Source organism: Carcharodon carcharias, chromosome 19 (assembly GCF_017639515.1).
Source record: "Carcharodon carcharias isolate sCarCar2 chromosome 19, sCarCar2.pri, whole genome shotgun sequence".
NCBI classification, from domain to species: domain Eukaryota; kingdom Metazoa; phylum Chordata; class Chondrichthyes; order Lamniformes; family Lamnidae; genus Carcharodon; species Carcharodon carcharias.
In genome coordinates, this window is record NC_054485.1 from 108,089,271 (window position 1) to 108,101,329 (window position 12,059).

At 45.4% G+C, this 12,059-nt stretch overlaps 1 protein-coding gene across 2 annotated transcripts in view; it reads left to right on the top strand.

Annotated features, from left to right (window-relative positions):
* LOC121291897 (regulator of G-protein signaling 3-like) overlaps nt 1–12,059 on the top strand; it is a 231,763-nt gene that overhangs the window by 11,110 nt on the left and 208,594 nt on the right. Inside the window, exon 2 of one of the 2 annotated variants that reach the window (XM_041213549.1) lies at nt 6,542–6,643. The exons of the other annotated variant lie outside the window; for it this stretch is intronic. The gene's annotated coding sequence lies outside the window, so the exon portion shown is untranslated. The remainder of the gene's footprint in view (nt 1–6,541; nt 6,644–12,059) is intronic. 2 annotated transcript variants of the gene reach the window in all.

Consider the following 12,059-nt stretch of genomic DNA (forward strand, 5'->3'; position numbering starts at 1 on the left):
AAACGTTGACCCTGTTACTCTCTCCATGGATGCTGCCAGACTTGCTGAGTTTTTCCAGCATCCGCAGTATTTTGCTTTAATCCTCTGGGGACATGAATTCAAATCCCATTAGAATTTAAATTCAGTTAATAGTGACCATGAAACTATCATCAATTGTCATAAAAACCATCTGGATCACTAATGCCCTTTAGGGAAGGAAACCTGCCGTCCTTACCTGGTCTGGCCTACATGTGACTGCAGACCCACAGCAATGTGGTTGATCCTCAACTGCCCTGTGAAGTAGCTGAGCAAGCCACTCACTTCAAGGGTAATTAGGGATGGGCAACAAATGCTGGCCTTGCACATCCCATGAAAGAATAGTTGTTTAAAAATATACAATTCTGACAGTGCTTGACAGATGCTGAAAGCATATTTACTCTTGAGGGAGAATCTAGAACTATGAGGCACAGTTTAAAGATAAGGAGTCTCCCATTTAAGACAGAGATGGCGAGGAAGTTCCTCACCCAAGGGGCTGGGAGTCTGGAATTCTCCTCCCGAAAGAGCAGTGGAGGCTGGGTCAGTGAATATATCCAAGGCTGAGTTTGACAGGTTTTTGACTGACAAGTGAGTCAACAGTTATGGGGGGGGGGGCAGGAAAGTGGAGTTGAGGCCACAGTCAGATCAGCCATGGTCTTACTGAATGGTGGAGCAAACTCAGGGGATAGAATGGCCTACTCTTGCTCCTAAATCCTTATGATCGGAGAGGGTGGGAAGACAGGAGACAGTTGACTCAGAAGGGGTTAAACATTCTGAAGCACAGCAGTAGCACTGTGTGACAAAGATACATGTCAGGAAGACCATTCCCTCACATAATGTTTCCCAATTGCACTTCTGAGACAGTTGGCCAACAATAATCAGTCTCCACATCTATTACCTCTGGTCAAATCCAAACCATTCCAGCTGTGAATGTGAATTTAGCAGGCCTTTTGTTTGTCTCAGTCTTCTGCAGAGTTTGAAGATTTTTTTTGCCAATGGAACATAGCGTGAGACAGTCCATGGTGTCAACCATAGGTCAATGGCTCACACTGTCCCCTCTGAATCAGAAAGGTCATGGACTCAAGTCCCCATTCCAGAGTTTTTAGCTGACGCTCCCATTGCACTGCCGGAGGTAACGTCTTTTGGATGAGACATTACGACAAAGGTCTGCACTGTACTATTCAGTTGATGTATAAGATCCCTCAGTCACTATTACATGGAAGAGGATTTACTGAGTCTGTCAGTGTGAGGGAGATGGATACAGGTACAGTAATTAGACAGTGTGCTGTATTAGAGGAGTTACCGAGACTGACAATCTAAGGGACATGGATACAGGTAAAGTAATTAGACAGTATATCCTATTAGAGTAGTTACTGAGTCTGGCACTGTGAGGGAGATGGAGGAGACAGATACAGTAATTAAACGGTGTGCTGCATTAGAGTAGTTAGTGAGTCTGACAGTGTGAGGGAGATGGATGCAGGTACAGTAATTAGACAGTGTGCTGTGTTTTAGGAGTTATCGAGACTGACAATCTAAGGGACATGGATACAGGTAAAGTAATTAGACAGTATACTCTATTAGAGTAGTTACTGAGTCTGGCACTGTGAGGGAGGTGCAGATACAGTAATTAGACAGTGTGCTGTATTATCGGAGTTACTGAGTCTGACAGTGTAAGGGAGATGGATACAGTTACAATAATTAGACAATGTGCTGTATCATCAGAGTTACTGAGTCTGGCAGTTTGAGGGAGATGGGTACAGGGACAATTCTGCACCATCCAAACCCCTAGCGCTAAGTGATTCCCAGTCAATATAAGAAAAGTTAAAATCACCCACCACAACAGCCCTATTGCTTTTACATCTTTCTAAAATCTGCCTACATAACTGTTCCTGAATCTCCCACCGGCAATTGGGCGGCCTATAATAAATCCCCAACATTGTGACTGCACCCTTCCTATTCCAGAGCTCTACCCATATTGCCTCGCTGCATGAGCCCACCAAGGTGTTCTCCTGTCGTATAGCTGTGATATTCTCCTTAACCAGCAGTTCAACTCCCACACCTCTTCTACATTCCTCTCTATCCTGCCTGAAACATCTAGATCCTGGAACGCTTATCTGCCAATCCCAGTCCTGTCTATCCTTCAACCAAGTCTCTGTAATAGCAATAACATCATAGTCCCAAGTACTAATCCAAGCTCTAAGCTCATCTGCCTTGCCTGTCATACTTCTCACATTGAAACAAATGCTTTTCAGACCCCCAGTCCCACTGTATTCAGTAATTTCTCCCTGCCTGCCCTTCCTCTTAGTCCTAGTGGCCATATTCACTGGTTCCCAGTCATTTATTTCACCTGCTGACCTATTGCTCTGGTTCCCATCCCCCTGCCATACTAGTTTAAACCCTCCCGAGTGACACTAGCAAACCTCGCAGCCGGGATATTGGTGCCCCTCCAGTTTTGATGCAACCCATCCTTCTTGTACAGGTTCCATCTGCCCCGGAAGAGATCCCACTGATCCAGATATCGGAACCCCTCCCTCCTACACCATCTGTTCAGCCATGTGTTCAGCTGCACTATCTTCCTATTTCTAGCCTCACTGGCACGTAGCACAGGGAGTAATCCTGAGATTACAACCCTAGAGCTCTTGTTTTTTAACTTTCTGCCTAACTCCCTGAACTCCCGCTGCAGGATCTCGTCACTCTTCCTGCCTATGTCATTAGTACCAATGTGCACCACGACCTCTGGCTGTTCTCCCTCCCCCTTCAGAATGTCCCGTACCCAATCAGAAACATCTTGGCCCCTGGCACCAGGGAGGCAACATACCATCCTGGTGTCTCTTTCACGACCACAGAAGGGCCTATCTGAACCCCTGACTATAGAATCCCCTATGACAATTGCTCTTCTGTGCTTTGACCCCACCCTGCTGTGGTGCTACTGCTCTGGCTAATGCTGTTGTTTTCCCCTGAGAGGCCATTTCCCCCAACAGTATCCAAAACGGTATACCTGTTAGAGAGGGGGACAGCCACAGGGGATTTCTGCAGTAAGTGCCTGCCCCTTCTTGCGGTCACCCATCTATCTGTCTGTACCTTGGGTGTGACCACGTCTCCAAAACTTCTGTCAATGACGCTTTCCGCTACCTGAATGCTCCTCAGTGCATCCAACTGCTGCTCCAACCGATCCATGTGGTCTGTGAGGAGCTGCAATTGGGTCCATTTCCTGCAGATGTAGTTGTCCGGGACACTTGAAGCGTCACAGATTTCCCACATCTACAGATGAAGCACTTCACCCCAGCAACTGCCATTTCTAGAACTATTTAATAAATTAATTTAAATCTAATAACTGCTTATTGACTCCTTGTTAACTATACGTTCCCTAGGGCTAGATTTCTACTATAAATGCTAAATTCTAAGAACAGTAATCCCCTGATTCTGGTCTAGATACCTTCTACTTATTAATTAAGTGATTAATTTATTTGGTTTTTTAATTAGACAGTGTGCTGTTATTGAGGAGTTACTGAGGCTGACAGTGTGAGTGAGTTGGACACATGTACAGTAATTAGACAGTGTGCTGTAATAAAAGATTTACTGAGTGAAAATATAAGGGAGCTGGATATAGGTTCAATAATTAGATAGTATGCTGTGTTAGAGGAGTTACTGAATCTAACAGTGTGACAGAGATAGATAGATACAGTAATTAGACAGGGTACTGTATTAGAGTAGTTACTGGACCTGACAGAGTGAGGGAGATGGATAGAAGGAACATTAATTAGATAGTGAGCTGTATTAGATGAGTTACTGTGTCTGACAGTGTGGGGGAGATGAAAACAGGTACACTAAGGAGACACTTTGCTGCTTTAGGGTAGAAACTAAGCCTGATAGAGTGAGGGAGATGGATACAGAAGCAGTAATTAGACCTTGTGCTGTATTGAAGTAGTTGCTGTCAGAAACAGTGTGAAGGAGATGGATACCATCACAGTAATTAGAGATTGTGCTGTAGTAGAGGAGTTACTGAAATTGACAGTGTGAGGAAGATGGATACAGGTACAGTAAGTAGATAGCATGCTGTGTTAGAGGAGCTACTGAGTCTGACGGTGTAAGGGAGATGGATACAGGTACAGTAATTAGACAGTGTGCTGTATTAGAGGAGTTCCTGAATCTTACAGTGTGAAGGAGATGGATACAGGTACAGTAATTAGACAGTGTGCTGTATTAGAGACATTACTGAGTATGACAGAGTGAAAGAGATGGATACAGGTACAGTAATTAGACAGTGTGCCGTTTTAGAGGAGTTACTGAGTCTGACAGAGTGAGGGAGACAGATGCAGGTACAGTACTTAAACAGTGTGCTGTATTAGAACATTTACTGACTCTGACAGAGTGAGGGAGATGGACACAGGTACAGTAATTAGACAGTGTGCTGTATTGGAGGAGTTACTGAGTCTGACAGTGTGAGGGAGATGGATATAGGTACAGTAATTAGACAGTGTCTTGTATTAGAGGAGCTACTGAGACTGACAGCGTGAGAGAGATGTATACCGGTGCTGAAATTATACAGTGCGTTGTATTAGAGTAGCTAGAATGTGTAACAGAGTGAGGGAAATGGATACAGGTACAGTTATTAGGCCGTGTGCTGTATTAGAGGAGTTTCTGAATCTGACAGAGTGAGGGAGATGAATGCAGGTACAGTAATTAGGAAGTGTGCTGTATTCGAGCAGTTACTGAGTCTGACAGTATGAGGGAGATGGATACAGGTACAGTAATTAGACGGTGTGCTGTATTAGAGGAGTTACTGAGTCTGACAGTGTGAGGGAAATGGAAAAAGGTGCAGTAATTAGAAGGTATGCTGCATTAGATGAGTTACTGAGACTGACATGTGAAGGAGATGGATACAGATACAGTAATTAGACCGTGTGCTGTATTAGAGGCATTACTGAGTCTGACAGTGTGTGGGAGATGGATACAGGTACAGTAATTAGACAGTGTGCTGTATTAGAGTAGTTACGATGTGTAACAGAGTGAGGGAAATGGATACAGGTACAGTTATTAGGCCATGTGCTGTATTAGAGGAGTTTCTGAATCTGACAGAGTGAGGGAGATGGATACAGGTACAGTAATTAGACAATGTGCTGTATTAGAGCATTTACTGAGTCTGACAGAGTGAGAGAGATGGATACAGGTACAGTAATTAGACAGTGTGCTGCTTAAGAGGAGTTACTGAGGCTGACAGTGTGAGGGAGATGGATACAGGTACAGTATTTAGAAAGTATGCTGCATTAGAGGAATTACTGAGTCTGACAGTGTGACGGAGATGGATACTGGTACAGTAATTAGACAGTGTGCTCGATTAGAGGAGTTACTGATCTGACAATGTGAGGTAATTGGATATAAGTACAGTAATTAGACAATGTGCTGTAATAGAAGAGTTACTGAGTATGAAAATGTGAGAGAGCTGGATATAGGTTCTGTAATTGAATAGTGTGCTGTGTTAGAGAAGTTACTGAACCTGACAGTGTGAGGAAAATAGATACAGGTACATTAATTAGACAGTGAGCTGCATTAGAGGAGTTACTGAGCCAGAGTGAGGGAGAGCCAGAGTGAGGGAGATGGTTGGAAGTAACATTAATTAGACAGTGAGCTGTATTAGAGGAGTTACTTTGTCTGACAGTGTGGGGGAGATGGAAAGAGGTTTAACAATTAGAGACTGTGCTGCATTGGGGTAGTTACTGAGCCTGACAGAGTGAGGGTGATGGATACAGGGACAGTAATTAGACAGTGTGCTGTTTTTGAGGAGCTACTGAAACTGACAGTGTGAGGGAGATGGATACAAGTACAGTAATCAGACGGTGTTCTTCATTAGAGGAGTTACTGAGACTGACAGTGTGAAGGAGATGGATACAGGTATAGTAATTAGACAGTGTGCTGTATTAGAGGAGTTACTGAGACTGACAGTGTGATGGAGATCGATACAGGTTGCAGTATGTAGGAAGTGTGCTGCATTAGAGGAGTTACTGAGACTGTCAGTGTGAGGGTGATGAACACACATACAGTAACTAGATAGTGTGCCGTTTAAGAGGAGTTACTGAGACTGACAGTGTGAGGGAGATGGATACAGGTACTGTAATTAGACCGTGTGCTGTATTAGAGGATTTACTGAAACTGACAGTGTGAGGGAGATGGATATAGGTACAGTAATTAGACCGTGTGCTGTATTAGAGGATTTACTGAGAATGTCAGTGTGAGGGAGATGGATACAGGTACAGTAATTAGACTGTGAGCTGTATTAGAGGATTTACTGAGACTGACAGTGTGAGGGAGATGGATACAGGTACTGTAATTAGATGGTGTGCTGTGTTGGAGGAGTTACTGACTCTGACAGTGTGAAGGGGATGGAGACAGGCACAGTAATTAGACAGTGTGCTCTATGGTCTACCTCTGGTATTTTCACTCCTTTTGATCATATTGAAGCGGATGATAATGAGTCTCTGAGATAATTTATACCTTACAACAGTTTCCTCTCCATTTATTTCTGTAGAAAGAAGAAGTGGACGAGGTGCTTAACTACAGTCAGTTTAATATTGCCCTCATCACGCTGAGCAAATGTTACACTTTGGTCAGTCTGAAATATGGAAGAAGGGTTTGTATTTATATATAGCCTTTACCCCAAACTCAGGACCTCCGGAAGCACATTACTGAAAATGACTGAGGTGTTTTGAATTGTAGTCACTGTCGTAATGTAGGAAACACAGCAACCAATTTGCACACAGCAAGCTCCCACAATGAGCAATGTGACAATTAGCGGATGATTTGATTTTTAATGGCATTGAGTGAGGGATAAATATTGGCCAGGACACTGGGATAACGTTCCTGCTCTTCTTCGGAGGAGAGCCATGGGATCTTTTACATCTACCAGAGATAGCAGACAGGGCCTCTAATCTGACCGATGGTACCTCCGACAGTGCAGCACTCCCTCAGCACTGCACTGCACTAGGCAATCATGTCTCTTGAATGCATCTGACGTGAAGGGTGACAACAGTGCTCCCCACTGTATGTGGGAGCTGGGTGCTCTGTGGTGCAGCTTACAAGCTTAGAAATGGCCAAGTCCAATAATGACACTGACATATGTCTGTGTGATATTCTGTTACTATGCTGTAATGAAGAGATTAATTCCTTGTGTTAATACACTGAACACCACACATTGTCACACCAGCACATTGTGCGTTGAACGTTAATACAGTCAGTAGTCGTTCCTGGCTTTCAATCCCTCACAGGCAGGACAGATTGGGAAAGGTGACTGGCTTTTTCATTCAGCTCCTGTGGCAGCAGCAGCTGTCTCAGGGCTGAATGAGTATGTGTGAGAGAGAGAGAGATGGTGGAAGATTCTCAGCCATGCACAGACTGCAGGGAGGTTGTGTACATGAGACTGGGAGGACAGGAAATGGCTGCCCTCGGTGGGGAGTAGGGGATGAACAGTTCCAAGTAGGGAGGGAAGTTTGGAAAGTTGAGGACCTGTTCCGATTCTGCATTCGTTCAAACGCAGGGATGAAAGTGGAAATTCATACGAGAGCCATCAAGAGAGATGTGAGGCCCATTTAACATGGATTTAGGCAATGAATGGAGAGCCAATGGACCCAGGGCAGGGATAGTCTCCAGTCCGTAACAGGCTGGGAGCACCGCACTCCCACCCGCTCACACAAGCTTCCCCACAGTTGGATCAGCTCCCAGCTCACTCCACTGACAACGCCCCTGTTGAACTGGAAACATTCAGCAACAGGAATTGGAGCCAGGGAGAGGAAAGGAAGATAATCCCCAGCGAGGATATTTAACTTACTGATCATTTGTTGATGCCATTTGAATTGGAAAAGAGGTCCCAGTGGCGGCTGCAGAACATTCACTCAAGTACCTCGGTTGTTGCTAGGCAACTGGCATCAGGAGGTGTCTTGGGAGCAGAGTGATCCACCTCCTATCTCCATCCCACTGGAGATGCTTTGTTCAACAGCTTTCTACCCTCCCACTCACCCCTTCATCAGCCCCTGCCCCTCTGTCATCTCCCCTGTCTTAGACTGACAGAAGTGCTAACGTTTCCACCTGCAGCTCTCCAGAGCAGGCCTCAGCTTGCCTTGTGTCGCTCTGGGGGCTTTCCACCATCTTATGGAACAAGTCCAGGCCTGTCAGACTTCCCAGCCTTTGACAGAACCTCAGAAACAAAGCGCTCTTCCCGGCAAGGAGGCTGGAATTCCTGGACCAGTGTTATGACGATGGCACTTACTGGTACTGGGGTGATGTCAGACCCTCACACGTGTCCATTGGAGGCTGTCAGCGTGGGGTTAGTTAACATTTATTCAGAGACTTTCTGTGCCTCCTGTTCTCATCTCCATTAAGTGAACTTTTTTTTTTATTTGCACTTGGGATTTGGGCATCGCTGGCAAGGACAGCTTTGATGCCCATCCCTAATGAGGGTGAGTTGCCATTTGGACTCCTGCAGTCGGTCAAGTGTAGGTACACCCACTGTGCTGTTAAGGAGGGAGTTCCAGGATTTTGACCCAGTGACAGTGAAGGAACTGCAATATATTTCCAAGTTAGAATGGTGAGTGTCTTGGAGGGGAACTTCCAGGTGGTGGTGTTCCATCGACCTGCTGCCCTTGTCCTTCTAGGTGGTAGTGGGTTTGGAAACTGCTGTCAAAGGAGCCTTGGTGAGTTCCTACAGTGAATCTTGTAGATGGTACACACTGCTCATCTCACCTGTAAAACAGCCCTTCCAACAGTGCAGCATTCCCTCAGTCCTGCACTGTGAGCGTCAGCCTAGATTATGTGTTTGAACGTGACCCCATGGCTTTCTGTCTCAGAAGTGCAAGTGCTACCCACTAAACCAAAGCTGGTATCTGACCCCAGCGTTGGCATGTGGTTATCATTTGTACCCAAGCGAGGCTGGGGCCTACTGCCATCCAGCAATGTGTACACAAACAGCATTGCAGTTTAACTTCTCATCACAGTGCAGGCACCTCCAACAGCGCAGCACTACCTCAGCACTGAACTGGGAGCATCAGCCTTGAATTTTGTGCTGGATAAGAACTTTGAACCTGGAACCATCCCTCAGAAGTCAGATGTGTTACCCAGTGAGCCATGGCTGACACTGTTTGAGTCTGAACAGCGGAATTTTTTGTTAAAGAATTCCTTGCTCCCCAGATTGACATTAGTGTCACTTCACACACACAATTAAAGTAACAATGGGTTGCATTTATATAGCACCTTTTAAGGTAGTGAAAACCCCCCAAGGATCTTCACAGAAGCAGAATCAGACAAAACAAAAATCTGCCACTGAGGAGATTTTGGGGAAAGCCCCCCCCCACCCCAAGGTAACTAGGGACAGGATTTCCGTCCCCACCCATCAGTGGGATCTTCCTGTGCTGCCGAAGTCAATGGACTTCTGGCTGACCTGCCGCATCTGCTGCATCGGGACCCACCCTGCCAGAGCCTTAAAATCCCGGCCTTTTTTTCAAAAAATTCTCGAGGGCAGCCAAGTTTACTTGTGAAGAACAACAGGTTTTGAATCATCGAGCGATGCCGGACAGAAGGAGCAAATTCAGTCCATCATGCCTGTGCCAACTCTTTGAAAGGGCTGTCCCATGAATTTCCCCCTCTCCGGCCCTTTCCCTGTAGCCCTGCAATCGTTTCCCCTTTCAAATACTTCTTTAATTTCCCTTTGATAGGGTTTTTTCTTTATTCTTTCATGGGACGTGGGTGTCTCTGGCTGGGCCAGCATTTATTGCCCATCCCTAATTACCCTTGAGGAGGTGGTGGTGAGCCGCCTTCTTGAACCGCTTGCAGTCCACATGGTGTAGGTGCACCCACAGTGCTGTTAGGAACCCTCACCTTTTCAGGCAGAGCATTCCATTCGCCGTGCAATAAAGTTGCACTTCATAGGGTATCTTGCCCTCCAGATTAACACTGTGTCACTTGTACAGCGCACAAAGGGTTTGCTCCTGAGAAACAAGAGTCTGGCCTGATCAGCAAAGTGACCAGCCTTGTTGTGATAGGAAGAATATGTCAGTGGGAGCTCAATGCTCTGAGATAAAAGCACATTTCATTCAAAACCTTGAGGGGAACTAGGATAATTAGGGAGATTAAAACTGTGTTTATACAAAGTACATCATATCAAAAGAAAGGTCCTGTTTCCACATCACTGTAAGAGCTAAGCTCAATATCACATGAGTCACACAGCCAATGTACATTCAAGGTAATTTCTCTGGAGCACAGGGGCTGTGATAGGGATGATAGGGGTTTTTCATACAGGATCTTTAACATAGTGAAATGTCCCAAGGTGTTTAATCAAACAATATTTTGTAAGGACAGATGGTCGGAATGTTCTAAGTGGGAATTGAAGGAGGAAAGTGAGGCAGAGAAGTAGAGAGGTTAAGAAGGTGTTTCAGAGCTTAGGGCCCAAGCATCTTAAGGCACAGCCACCAATAGTGGAGAAATAAGAATGGAAAACTGGAGGAGCGCAGGTATCTCGGAGGGTTGTGGAGCTGGAGGAGATCACGGAGGTGGGGAAGACAATGGAGGGATTCAAAAACAAAGATGAGATTTTTAAATTTGGAGCGTTCAGTGGGTTAAGCACAGAAACCTTTCATCTGGAACAAGAGGAGGTTATTCAGCCTCTTGGGTCTGTTCTGTCATTCAGTTAGATCCTATCTCAACTCTATTTACTATTGGCTTCACATTCCTAGATAACCTTGCCTAACAACACTTTATTTTGGCTTGCAACTGGTTTGATTAATGCAAATTATTTATTGATTTTTGCACCAAGCTATTAGTGTGTGTGATGTGTTGGGAGAAAAGGAAAGAACAGGAATGTTCTGGGTCTCAGTTTCCCATACACAACCCAAAGCCAAGGGAAATGGATAATACCTGGAATGGTCAGCTTGACTTCTGACAGGAGTGGGGAACCTTTGTCTTCACACACACATGGACAGAATCAGCACAAATAAAAATCAACTTAATTTATATATTTTTTAGACAGAATACAGAAACGTTAAACTCACCCACTGCTTTAATGAGATGCCTGAGTCTGCTTTTCCTGAATGAACCTTGTTATGGCACTAATGATGTTGCTAATTGCAAAAGGCTTATTTCTCTCTCTCTCCCTCTTTCTTTCTCCTTTCCCACTCTGTCTGTCTGTCTCTCTCTCTCTCCTTTCCCACTCTGTCTGTCCCCACTCTGTCTGTCTGTCTCTCTCTCTCCCCTTTCCCACTCTTTCTCTCTGATTCTCTCTCTGGTTCCTACTCTGTCTCGCTTTCTCCATTCTAACGCTTTCTGTCTCTCTCTCTCTCTCTCTCCAATTCTCACTCTGTTTCTCTCTCTCCGTTTCCCACTCTGTCTTCCTCTGTCTCTCTCCTTTCCTACTCCGTCTCGCTTTCTCTCTCCCACCCTCTCTCTCTGTCTCTCTCCCACCCTCTCTCTCTCTGTCTCTGTCTCTGTCTCTCTCTCTCCCACTCCGTTTCTCCTTTCCCACTCTGTCTGTCTGTCTGTCTGTCTCTCCCTCTCTCCCTCCCTCTCTCCCTCCCTCTCTCACTGTCTGTCTCTCTCTCTTTCTTTTCCCACTCTGTCTCTCTCCCCCTCTCTCCTTTCCCACTCTTGTTTCTCTCTCTGCCCTATACCCTGCCCCTCCCTCCAAACATTTGCTATTGGTCACCCAGTATGTCAATCACATTGGCCCATGGCCAATTGGAAATCAAACAGACTTTTTGTTTCCTCCAAATGTCAAACAGCCTTGTCTCTTCCATTTTGGGGAGCATAGTGGTACTGGCACTAGAATAGTATTCCAGAGACCTGGGCTAATGCACTGGGGACCTGGGTTCAAATCCCATCATGACAGATGGTGAAATTTGGATTCCATAAATCTGGAGTTAAAAGTCTGTTGGTGACTATGAAATAATTGTTGTAAGAATCCATCTGGTTCACTAATGTCCTTTAGGAAAGGAAATCTACCACCTTTATCTGGCCTAAATGTGACTCCAGACCCACAGCAATGTGGTTGACTCTGAAATGCCCTC